This window comes from Fukomys damarensis, unplaced genomic scaffold (genome assembly GCF_012274545.1).
Source record: "Fukomys damarensis isolate Sample0158 unplaced genomic scaffold, DMR_v1.0_HiC HiC_scaffold_18, whole genome shotgun sequence".
Taxonomy (NCBI): Eukaryota; Metazoa; Chordata; class Mammalia; order Rodentia; family Bathyergidae; genus Fukomys; species Fukomys damarensis.
This window is the reverse complement of record NW_022900930.1, coordinates 6,463,321-6,476,729: the sequence shown is the minus strand read 5'-3', so window position 1 is coordinate 6,476,729 and position 13,409 is coordinate 6,463,321.

Here is a 13,409-nt window from a genome sequence, read left to right as displayed (position 1 = left end):
ACATCATTTCCATTTCTGATGTAGAAACAAAGCTTGACATTTTACAGTGTTCCTTTTATTATGAGAATCAAAGTTAAAAAGAAAAATTTTCTTAAACTATTGTGAGACCTGGACCATTAAATAATTAGGGCTAAGCTTAAAAAAGAGCCTCCCTTTTGATATTTTTATGTATCTGAAGTCTACTTGGCAAAAATCTTTCCAGGGCCTCTTGGTCCCTACAGAAATGAAATGCACCATCTTTAATGAGTCACAGAGCTACCTGTCTGCTCACCTTTTAGTCTACGCCATACTAGTTTTGAGTAATTACAGAGAATATACACTACGAACAATATTCATTTCTTCCAAATTGGAGCAAGTCTGAAGGTTCTTTTACCTATTAAAGAAATACCGTTTTAAAAGTCAACCATTGTGTGAGGCCACAGAAATATTATTGCTGTCAAATCCAAGCATATATGATGGGCATACTGTGTGGATTAACATGATGACATATATTAACTAAACCTTCCTTAGAAAAATCACGTGGGCAGTGCTCTGATCTCTAGTTTAGTGGTGGATAAATTGGAGCACAATGGGGTACGTGTCTAAGGTACTGCTAAGTGCTGGAACTAGTTCTGCATCCAGGCGGTCTTTGCTCCATGGTCCGCTCTGTTAAACACCGCGTGCATTTCACCCCTTGAAAGGAGGTGATGGACGCAAGGGCCCTCGCTGGTCTCGCAGATCTGTTTTCCAGTTTAGTCCCGTGCTCTCGAGAAGCGCACCTTGCTGCCAACTGTTATGCAGGACATTTGGAGGCAAAAAGACAAATAATACAAACGCATTTTTTATTTCTTTGGCAATTCGTACTCCTTCCATCATTTCCATCTTCAAAATCGCTGAAAGTGTTTAAAATGGGTCACAGTTACGAAATGTCAGCTTCTAAAACACTGATCACAAACCAAGTTTTAAATTTTATTACTATATTTTTACTGGTACATTTTAGGTATACAGTACAGTTACATTCATCACTGGAATCTTGTACCTTTACATGACAGGTCTTGGTTCTCATTTTTCCCCTTATCCCTGCCCTCCCTCCACCCTTCCCTGTTTAAAAATTTTTTTTTTTTTTTTTTTTTTTGCTTTTGCTTTTCTCACATTTTTTCTTTTCCCTTCTTGTTTTATTGAACCGCTTTTATTTGGAGACGAAACTACTAGTCCGTAGTGCAGACTAGCCTTGAACTCCCTGTGTAGCCCAGGCTGGTGTTGGATGGACTGTCCCTCCTTCCTCAGCTCCCTAGGACTGATATTTCAGCTGGGTGTCATGGTGCCTGGCTTGGACTTCTATGTGCACTTCTCCCAGTACCTTTAGCTATTGGTTGATTTCATTTTTGTTCAATCTTAATGGCTAAGCTCGGCATTTGTGATGACTAAGTAAAAGACATATAGTCAATTAAAATTTCAAAACTAATATTCCTTATGAAATGACAATGTTGCTAAATGAAAATGAATATCAAGTGACGAAGGTCAGCTGCAAATTTACTTGGATTTTATACCAAATTAGAAACGTGCTTGGTCCAAGAAATGAAGGCTGAAAAGGGCAGCCTGCACCTCTCAGGAATCATGGGAAGCTCTCTGACTTCTCAGGACTGCTGTCAGCCCTTTGTTCTTGGCACCGAAATGACAGAAAAAGAATAAGGAAGAATGGGCATCATTGGTTTGTGCCAGGAACTGTGCCAAATCATACTTTTGTCACTTTGTTTATAAGTGCAACTGAATTTGAGGTATCCACAGTTCTCAAAGTAGAATTAAACCTTGGAGAGATTGAGGGTGCCAGTGAAATAGGTTGTTTTCAGCCAACCAGAAAACTGAAACTGATAGTGGCTTCTGAATTGGGATTCTTTTGACATCAGTAGGGAAATGAGCAAAAGGAAATTTTTTTTGGTACCGGGATTGAACTCGGGACCCTTGAGTTGAGCTATATGCCCCACCCTACTTTTTTTTTTTTTTTTTTTTTTTTTTGTACCCGGGATTAAACTCTGGTCCTTGCGCTTGCAAGGCAGGCCACCGAACCGCTGAGCTAAATACCCAGCCCTACCCTACTTTCTTTCTTTCTTTCTTTATTTTAAATTCTCAGACAAGGATTCTCAAAGTTACTGGTCCTCCAGGCTGGGTTTTGGTCTTTGTGTCTCAGCTTCCCATGATGCTGGAATTACAGGCATGTCCTGCCAATAACCAAATTTGGTGAAAAGGCAGTTTTTATCCATAAGTAAGAAATGTGGAGCATTGGACTTAATGGATAGTCAGGTAATGTTCATAACTCATCTTTAAAGTGCTGCATTAAGAGGCCAAGGGTCAGGGGTGGAAAACATTTAATGGTTATTATTTTCAAGGGTGCTTATCTTGATATAATGCTCCTTAAATGTTTTTAGGCTGAAAATCCTGAGGCCACCAGAAAAAATTTGAGAGGCTTATACATGGTTTTTATGATGAAAAAATAATAATGCAAGTGCCAGGAGTAGAAGTACTGGGAGAGAATTAAGATTAAAAAGGAAACAATAACGTGTCAGGGAGAGTTAGGTGAAAGGAGAATTGGGCAGAAGTCCATGCCACGGGACCAGATGTTGGCCATGCTAATCCACCAAAGAAACAGGAGCACGTTATTATAAATAAGAGTATTAGAAGTAGTATTAGTAAAGGGGGTGATGCTTCCTACTATACACTGTCCTGTAGACGTGAGGTGGTGCATGTTGATCTAGAAACTGTGTTAAAGAATCGACTAGAGTGTGTTCCAGGGAGGTGTACCAGTAGCTTTGTGGAATTTGAAAGCAAGATACTATTTACAGAAGGCGTGGCATCTTTGCATATTGTGAGACTAGTAATCTTGTGAGAGAAGAGGAAATGAAAAGGGAAAGAAAATTCACTAGTGCCCCTGGTCCTGTGATAGTTATTGAAAGACTGCAGTTAATCTTCACCCTTAAAAGGTGACATTGTAGCTCTCAGCACATAGTTGAACATACGGAGCTTGTAGAAGCTGGATGTTATGCACAGGGTGACACAGCAAATACTGTAATGTGATGATGATTCTGACTGGGCCCTGTTGCTCTCCAAAGTCCACATTCCTTAAGCTGTCCGCTGAGTTTCATCTTGAAGTGTTTAAGGTTTAAGGGGCCAGAAAGCTTAGCCATGATTTAGACTCAATACTATGATGAATTCTTTTCTACCAGATTCTCATACTATACAGGAGACTTTTGTTTGGGGAAGGGTCCATCTCTTGTGGAGGTACTCAGGCTTGAGGAGGACGTTTTCTAGACGGGATTGTTATGGGGACATTGTGGCTGTTCCTCAAATTCTTTCCCATTGCAAGGAGGTGTTTCCTGATCTTTTGAATAAGCCCATTTTGGGCATCACCATACGGGAAGCTGAACCCAGAAACTGAATGAAGGCAGATAAGGAAGAACATAAAACAAGGTAAGAAACTAGAAGACACATTTGAAAAGGCAAAGTAGAGACAGCCCAACACATAGTAAAGCAGTGCACAGCCCACAGGACCCCAGAAAGCGTGATTTCCAGTGAGAAAGGCACACTATGCAAGGGTACCATGGGAGCACTGACCTAGAGGTGAGGACCTAAGAAATCCAGAGTCTGCAGGGGGACGCATCACACTGGGGATGTGTGCAGTAAAGAGCCTGAGGGATTAACCTGTTGGGGATTAATTTCTCTGTATTAGTGGAAATGATCAGACATAGATTTCTAAGACAAGCAAGGTGTCCAGGGTGCATTACCTTGACACCTTGTCGGGAGAAATCTGCAAAAACTAGATGCCCACTGAGTTCTGCAATGCGTCATGGTAATGATATTTCTTAAACCATATTTCCCAAAGGGTATTTTGGTGATAAGGACACTGCTCACTGACTTGCAACTGTGTAAATCATATCAGTTAATTTCTATAAGGACTAAATAGCCTTTCCAAATGATTATGGCGGTGCCGTTTCCTCTTGAGTGCCTTTTCTGCACGTTTGCTTCCCACATTGTGTCACCTGTCCTATCTCCTGTCACTGATCTACACATATAGTTAGCATCAGTTCATCCCAGTATCCCACGAAGTACTCACCTCATGGACAGAGGCACACTGTCTGTTTGGCAGGAAGACCGTTGACCCTAGTCTAGACTTCTATGACCTCATGTGAGACCTGGCAGGTGAGAGAACTCTTCTTCCTTGCTGCCTTTACTGGCAAATGTCTTCTTTGAGCAGGATGCTTCGATATTGTAGCAGAAACCTGGGAGGCCGATCCCGAAACCATTTAACTGACTGCCACTGCTCTTTCTGACCTCAGCACAGTGTATAGTTGCAGAGCTGTGACTCTCTTCCAATCCAGGATGATGGATTGAAGGCGACAGCCCACATTAAAGTTCCAGGCTCCCATCTGGTCAGCAGATCTCACAAGTGCAATGTTGCAAGAGTCATTTATCCGAAGTGTGAACCCAGAGATTTGGATGTTTGAGGTGACAGCTTTTAGACACACGTCTTAGGGAAATAACTCACAGAAGATGAGGAGAAGAACTTGGCTAGATGGCAGCTCATGGGCTCATTTGTTAATTTTTGGTCTTTGTGATCAGGAAATTGGGGTAAAGAGAGGTGTCCATGGACATTCCTACTATTTTAATACCAGCAGGATTTCTTGCTTTGGATGTAGTAATGTCTGAAGAACTGGGTGACCTCCATCTTCAGGACTCAGCTGCTAAAGGTAATATATAATATGAGGGGTGATCTAAAACTCTACTGAACGTTTACATTTTTAAATATCATAAAGCATGCATTGCCATGAATCCCCCTCAAAACATCCCCTTGGTCCGCAGCACACTTAGCCATCGTTCTCGCCTCTTTCTGAAGCAGATCTGGTGGTCTTCTTCCATGAGTTTCTTCAGTTGCATTGTCATGGCTGCCTTGATGACCTGAACTGCTCCAAAATATTTACCTCTCATGGTTATTCTGAGTCAGAGGAGGAGCCAGATCTGGTGAATAAAGTGGAGAAGGATGTGCCGTGGGGTTTTAGGAGCCCACCTTTCCACCGGAGGCTCTGAGCCGCAGCATTCATTATTTTGATCACCTCTCATCAAGACACTTCGGAACTGCTTCAGAGCGTGGCAGGGATCGGGGATGAGTGAGTTTGGAGCAAATGAGAGTATTTTGAGGGATAGCAGTGTCTTTTCCTTTTTTTTTTTTTTTTTTTTTTTTTTTTTTTTTTGCTGAGGATCGAACTCAGGGCCTTGTGCTTGCGAGGCAGGCGGCAGAACCACTGAGCTAAATCCCCAGCCTGCTAAAATAATTTTTACAATTTAAATGTCCAGTATGTATTTTTGAGCAGGCCCTGCATGTGTGCATGTGTGTCTGTGTGTGTTTGTAAAGGAGTTGAAAATCTTGAAGAGAAGGTACCCTAGAAATCCCTTTTTGCCAGAGATTTACTTTTTTTTTTTTGCCTAATTCTGTATTAGCAGTGTTGAATAATCCCTTTGAAATAAGTTAGTATTAGATTAAATCCCTTTTAAATGCAGACTGTCATGTCAGTGACAGTTGCACTTTTTAGAAAATGCACTTATATCCTCTGCCGGGGAGCAAAATTCAATCATTGTTTATGGTACAGTTTGCATGTTTATTATAAATTCTAAAGATTGGCTTTGAACAGACTTTTGGTATTCACTTCTGGGCAGAGACTGTGGCTCAGTTTTTACTTGGTGAACAAACACTGCAGTGGCCGTCATGGCAATGCTCCAACCAGCTTTCCCTTTCCACTGTAATAATTACATAAGGTACATTTCAAAAACGTATCCACAGATCTGCTTTCTTATAAACTTTAGGTGGTATTGGTTCTCCTGATGTAACACAGCAGTCCCCAAGGCAGATAAGACTTAGATTTGAGAGGCAATTTTAATATACCGGCCCAGCCATCACATATAAACTTAATAACGTTAGATTGGCCCAAAGTGTACGCTGCTGCTTTCCAGGCTTTCAGTCTGGATCCAGAGCCGCGTTTGGTCTCAGAAGCCACAGGAGTGTCATTCAGCAGATTACTGCCAAGGTGAAGTGCTTCTTTCATAATGCATTTTGGAGGAAGTCTGTTTTTACTTCCTCCCCATACACACCACATGTATTCATTTCTCCTTCTCCTCCTCCTCTTTCGCATATCTCCCTGCCCCAAGTCCCTGCTTGAGACCAACATTCCTGCTTTGGTCTCTAATCGCAGCCATGTTTTCTGAGATACCATTGTATGAGCATATGGAGTCTTTCGTCACCGTTACTTAAAGATTTGTGAACAGCCTTTTTTGAAAAGGCTGCTGAATCTTTTACATGTGTAACATCCTCTAACTATCACTTTATGACATGCATAGGTTGATGTCATTATTTCTCTCTTGTGCAGGAAATTGTGCTCGGAGAGTTCAGATAACTTGCTCAAAGTCAGAGCTAAAGTTTGATTTTGTAAATTGTCCATGTCCCAAATCCCATTTTTTAAAACTACACTATGGCCTCTAGAGCTTCTGTTATTATGCTGACATGTAGGCAAATTATGTGTTTCTGGTTTTAAAGATATCGTTCAACATATGAAAATAATGTAGGTAGAGAATATTCTCAACTTCCTGCTTTTTATTAGGCTGGCTTTTATCTGGGAAATAAAAGGTTAGAAAAATTAGACATCAGTCTTGAAAGCAGTAAATTAGAGATCTAATGAGACCAGAGAATAGACAAGTGCTGGGAAAATGCCTCATTATTTCACTTGTCTTCATATATATCCTTCTCTCTTAACAAATTTGTATGGATTAGACCAAGGCCAGGTTTACTATCAAGTTAAACCAGTAAAGAAAAAAAAAAAAATACAGACCCCTGAACTGGGTCCCAGACTAGTTTTTTTTTGTTTTTTTTTTTTGCTGAGAGACCACTTACTAAATACCCAGTGGCTTTCTCACCTTCCTGCCTCAGTCCTTTGCATATGCATGGACCTCTTGTACTGAGCAAATTCCATTATTATTCGTGGTTTCTCTCCTTGTCTCTAGACTTGGAGCTCCTAGCACTTGAGTGGATTGGCACAATGCTTCTTTCAACTAATTATAGTAATAATCATAGCGACTGGCAGTTAGTGAGCACTCAGAAAGTACAGATGTGGTGCTGAGTACTCCAGTAGATCATCTCATTTAACCCTCACACAGATGCCCTCGAAGGTAGGGAGAAGGATTGCTGACACTTGTGAAGGAGAAGATGAGATAATGCTGAAGAATGTGATACAGTGTCTGAGGTTTCACAGCTGCTAAGTAATTTGTCCCAAGTCACAGAGACAGTAAGTGGTGAGGCTTAATTCACTCTTTTGACTTCATATCCTTTCACTTAACCCTAGTTTGCAGTAAATTTTCTGTATCAGATGCAGTATTTGTCACATATTAATGGCTTAATAAATGCTTTTTGAATTGAAAAATAAGGCTATTTTCTCTGGGAGCAAACTAGACTTAGAATTAGCAGACAAAGGTTTGAATTACGTTTAGTCACTTCTAGTTTTCTCACTGTGGTAATTCATGTCACCTCTCTGGATTCCATTTTCTTCCTTTGTAAAATGAAAGGGAAATAGTTAAATGGGCTCTACAATCTCTTCTAAGCTCTGGTGCATAAACCCAGAAGTGGTGACTAGAAAAAAAAATTCAAACTGCTAGCTGATGTAACACAGTTATTGAGCAAATAGCTATTGCATTATTCCAGTTGATCTTCTGTTCAGCCATAGTAGTATAACTCCATTTAGATCAAATCTGGATACATTTTTGTAGGGCCTCTATCGCTTTTCAGAATGTTTGAAAACAAAATGTGTTTAGACTTCTAACCCTGAGTTTGGGAGGCTGAAATATACATAAGATGTGAATAAGCTTGACTTTGATTACCATAAAACACTATAGCTGGGGGCGGCCATAAAAACCTATAAAATTGAACTTGATATGACCCATGACCGGTTTTCTTAATGTGTGGATGCTTTGGCTTTCAAGTATATTCTTTCACTGTATTATACAAAATGTGGATAAAGCGATAAGTGAGTTTAAAAATGATGGTATAAGTGAAGTACACTGTCACTGTAAAGTATTTCGCCCCAGGGAGACCAAAAATGTAATGCGGCCTCATTTCCTTCCTTTTAAGTGCTCTTTGGGGCTGTTTAGGGATGCTGTTGATGAGATGATTTGTTTGTTGTTTGCTAAATTACAATAATCTCAGTCTGATTTTTGTTTTGTTGTGTTTTGAGGAATTCTTATCTAAAAAGCAATTTTTTTCAGAGGCAGAAGTAAAGCCAGAGGGATCAGAGAGGAAAAGAAGTTAAAAAAAGGAGAGGTAGAGAAATAGGAAGGATGAAGGAAAAGAAGGAGGGAGGGAGATATTGTTTCATAAGCTGCTACCAATACTTGAAATGGTTTAAAGGCTATTTGGTTTGCTGTGGGCTCATTGGGTCAACAAATACCACATCCCGTGAGCTGATGGCAGGGCCAGTGGCCGCCTGCAGTGGTTGGTGGTTCTAAATCCTAATGCTGCCTTTGACAAGGCTCAGCAACCTGAGTTTCCAGTGTAGGCCCTTTGCTTTCTCTGGCAGTGTATTGATCAATCCATGCAGGCAGCAGTAACCACAGAACTTTGAAGGGACATCGTGAAGACGGAGAGGAGATGAGAGTTCGTCCTCAACTCTTCTGCCATTTGCCCTTCTTGTTTGTTGGGTTAGTGCTTAACCAGAGAGAAAAAAACGGTGTCAACCTGCATAGCCAGGCTCTCAGCTGCGTCAGTCAGTTTTGCACCACTGTGACAAAGTCCTTGAGCTAAATCACTTATAAGGGGGAGGAAAGGTTGACTGTAACCCAAGGTTTCAGTCCATGGTCAGTTGGATTTTTTGTTTTTGGAATTGTGGTGAGCCAGCACATCATGGCAGGGAGCACATGGTGGGGCCACGTCACTCACTTTATAGTCGTTGTCAAATAGAAAAACAGATTCAGGGTCCTGGTATCACCATCAAGGGTACTCGCCCTTCCTTTGGGCAGCAGCACTGGCTGTGGTCAAACCTTCACCACATGGGCTTTTGGGGGATGTTCAGGATCTCTAGTCAACCTTTCAGAGCTGGTTTCACTCATACACACAAATGTTTTCATGTTTCTTTTTCATTGTGAAATAATGAATAAAGAAAATGTGGTATTTCTACACAGTGGAGGACTACTTTGTCACAAGGAAGGATCAATGTGAGTCCTTTGCAGGAAAATGGATGCACCTTGACATCATAATGTTCAGTTAAATAAATCAGAAGCACGAGCTCAAAAACTCATTTTTCTTACACAAAACCCAAAGTATAGTTTATAAAGCGAAACAGAAGATAGTGTGAGATGGGGAGATTGACCTCTTGAGAAAGGGAAGCAAGAGGTGGAGGGAGGGAATGGGACAGAGGAGGTAAAAGAATTGAGATACGTTAAGTACACGTGCCAACCTCCCCCCGTGAATGTCATCAGTACGCACTGCAAACCTGTAGTGATAACAACGAACTCTCGAGGAATAAAGTAAAGTGAAGTGAGCACAGTCAAACTGCCTGATAGAATGAAGGAAAAACAGACATTGGAGTCAACTTCCCACCTTGCCCATAGCGCTGCCAACTGTAGAATATCTGCCAGCTGCTTCTACCTCCTTGTGCCTCCTCTGAAAAAGATAAAATGCCAGATCCTTTGCTCAAATCTTGGAGAAGTAGTGACAAATACACACACACACACACACACACACACACACACACACACACACATGTATATATAACACAGTTCCAAGCCTGTAGTGTGTGTTCAGTATTTGGTCATTATTAACTTGATTTTGCACGTCTGCTTTCTTACCTGAAGGTCTAAGCTACTGTTCTTGTGTTGAATGCCTCCCGTTGGACCATCTAGTATGTGATCAGCCTCCTGAATTATGTGGGAATGGCCCACCGTTGAGGGTCAAATTTGTAAGCTTTCAGATTCAGAGCTAACCAAACATGCTAAAATTAGGGGCTGCATTATGTTAAGATTACACTAACCTAGCAGCGTTTAAAAAATAATAATGTTTGATATAGGTCTAGTTTGCAGTTAGTGGGTTCAAGCTGTGTGCATTATGGAGCCTTTCACTATCCTAGCATAATGCAGCAGAGTAGTTTATTGAGAGCTCACTTATGAAATTTTTGGTCTAATATTCTCAAGTACAAATCTTCCAGACTCCAGTGAGGATAGTGGCAATAAGAGCACTAGCAACCACAAATACCTTTATATTTTTAGTAGTATCTTGTAAAGTGATTTCATCTGAACTCCTCTTAAATTTCATTCTTTAGTTCCCATTGCAACATATAAAAATAAGAAATTCTGATGTTCAGGGTACTATCTTCAAGAGTTTCTTTAAGGACAAATATTTGTATTTGAGGAACTTAATTACATACAATGAGTCTTCTGTCACATAGGGATAAATCAAACATGGTTAAGATAAAGTTCTCTACACTTCATGGCTGGGCCATAATTTATGTTAATTGGGCCACAGCTGACTGGGGTCGAATACCTACCTGATTCACACCAGCTTCAGTGGGTCTGGAAAGCGGAGATGCATCTGGTTATGCATTTGGGAATGTAGGTGCTGGGACCCAAGAAGAGAAGACCTGGCCCCCACACCAGCACCACTCATGGATGTAGGTACCTGCCAGGGCCCCAACTCATGGCCACTCTTCTGAGATGGGCATATGCACAATCCTTATCACATAGTTACTGTGTTATTCTGCAGCAGGTTTGGGGAGGAGAGAATGCCTGGGTCTCTGATGCCCTGTAAATAAGCTGCTTTGAGTTCAGAGGTGGATTTCTCAGGTAGCTACAGATACTTAAGTTTTAAACTCCTTGGTGAAGTAGACAAATTCTGTTTTAATTTTGCATGTGTCCTTCTGCAACCTTTCCTAATGTGGCCTCATGGAATAGTTTCATTTTCTCAAAAGTTGGAGGGTTAATACTGTATTGTTTTTAATCATAATTTAGGGTTTAATCTGCTACTGCAAGTTAAATTTAGAATGTAAATGCTTTACTGCAATATATTAAAATCTTAATACCTAGTATTTAGGTCTTAGAAAGTTTCCAAGAGTCTCATATTTAGCCTTAACTAATGAAAGTGAATTAACCATGAACATCAATAATATGATGTTAACAGAGCATTTTTCTGTATGGGGAGGATAGGACAAAAGCCCTCTCTTCAGCATGGAATCTCTTTGATAATATTTTCCCTTAACTTTGTAAGCTTGTCACTCTGTGTAACTCCACAACCCAAGGGGCTGAAATAGCAGACAATGAAGGAAATAGATGACAAACAAAGATTAAAAACAGACCTACATAGACAAGCAAAAAGTAATTGCAGTGATCAGCAACGGCCGAGAACAGGCAAAGCAGCTTCAGTGAGGACACTGCGGCACTTTGGGCCATCCAGTGTAGGGACACAATGATCAAAAACTCGCCTTAGCTTTAAGGATTTCCCTTGCAGGGGCGAAGTCTCTAATTAGAACATCAAGTGGTCCTTTATATCTGATAGAGTAAAATAAGTATTTAAAGTAAAAAACAGCATCGATTGTCCTTTTTATATCAGAAAGTAAAATAAGTGAGATTTCATTGAAGTAACAATGAATTGAAATCAATCTGCTTCTTTAAGTAAGACTTTGTAATATCTGAGGCCTTGAGGTGAAGGGTAAAAGCTTTGGAGTTGATTTGCTTAGATTTAAAAAAAATGTAATTAATGCATGATAAACTGCACATTTAAAGATTCTCCGTTTGATAAATTTTGTCCAGGATATTCGCCTGTGCAGCCATCACCATGATTAAGATAGTGAGTATCCATCACCCCTAAACGTCCCTCACACCTCTTGGGAATCGTCCTTCCCACGCTGTGCTTCCTTCAGAGGTTGCCGTTGGTCTGGTTGTACTACTATGGGATTGGTTTTCATTTTTGAAAAATTAATGTGAATGAGATCATAACATATCTGCCCTTTGTCAAAAATTGCTCACTGAGATTTATCCGTGTCATCTGTATCCAGGTTTATGCCTTCCATCACCAAGTGGCCTTCCGTTGTGTATATACGTGACGATGTTTATTCATTCACCCACTGAAAAACATTTGATTGTTTCTAGCTTTTTTGACTGTTATCATTAAAACTCTCATGAACCTTTATTTAGAGTCTGTGTTTGCACATGCTTTCAGTTTATTAGGTAAATACTAGGAGTGGAGTGCTATATGCACATGGACTGCCAGGATTTAAATTTTTTGGTACTACCTACTGTAATACTAAGTCATGTAACCTGCTAGATGATATCAAAAGCACATATTTTACAAGGGTTAAATGACATGATTCATGTAAAGCCCTTACCATTGTGCTTAGCTCATTATAACACTCAGAACCTCAACTGCAATTATTATTATTTTTTATTATTTTTTTGTAATAAGGGATCAAACTTGGGACCTTACACTTGCAAAGCAGGTGGCAGAACCACTGAGCTAAATCCCTGGTCTATTTTTAAATATACTGATTTAAAATTTTAGAAAATTTCACTTTTGAAATGTGTAAGTTTTACTTATGAGAGAAATTCATTTATATGAAAAATGATTTAGTCATGCTACATAATAGTGGGTCAAATAATACTCCATATTAAGGAAATATATTTCCTTGTAACTGAGTTTTTTACATTATTATTAATGATGTATGAAGATTAATAGAAAGTCTTTGAAATGATACACTGAAATATAATTTCAGTTTCGGACAGACTTTTCATATACTGACATGCAGAATGTGTAATCGACTTAATACTATTAATGATAAATACCATTTACCTATGAGGGCCCGGTGGTAGAAGAGGTACGATAATACAAGTGCAATCCTGCCTCTACTCCTTTTGTTGGCGTGCAGTAGCTGGGCAGTAACCTAAGGTTGAGACCTCCAACCTCTCCGTATTACCCAGGCAACCTCTCTGCCACTTAGAACACTGGTCTCCAACGCAGATGTTCTGTGACCTTATGGTCCATGATGTAATATTTCCCTAACCAGTCTGGCACTCTCTAATAATTTGAGTTGAAATCATTGCTACCTATGCCCCCACAAAAGTTTTGTGATTACTTAAGGAGAGATATAACTTTTTAATGCCTTTGTGAAAGATCCTTCAGTGGGTGTCTGGACGCAGGTTACATTTTTGGTCTAAAGGATCTGAAAGGCAGCACAGAAGAGCTACGCTCCCCATGTCCCACTGGATCTTGAGTAATGCAGACCCATGGCCATGGAATAGTGTTAGAAGAAAGGCTGCTCAGGCCAGGGATTTAGCTCCATGGGGCTGTAGCCTGCCTCACAAGCACAAGGACCCGAGTTCAATTCCCAGTACCAAAAAAATAAAAGAGAACGAGG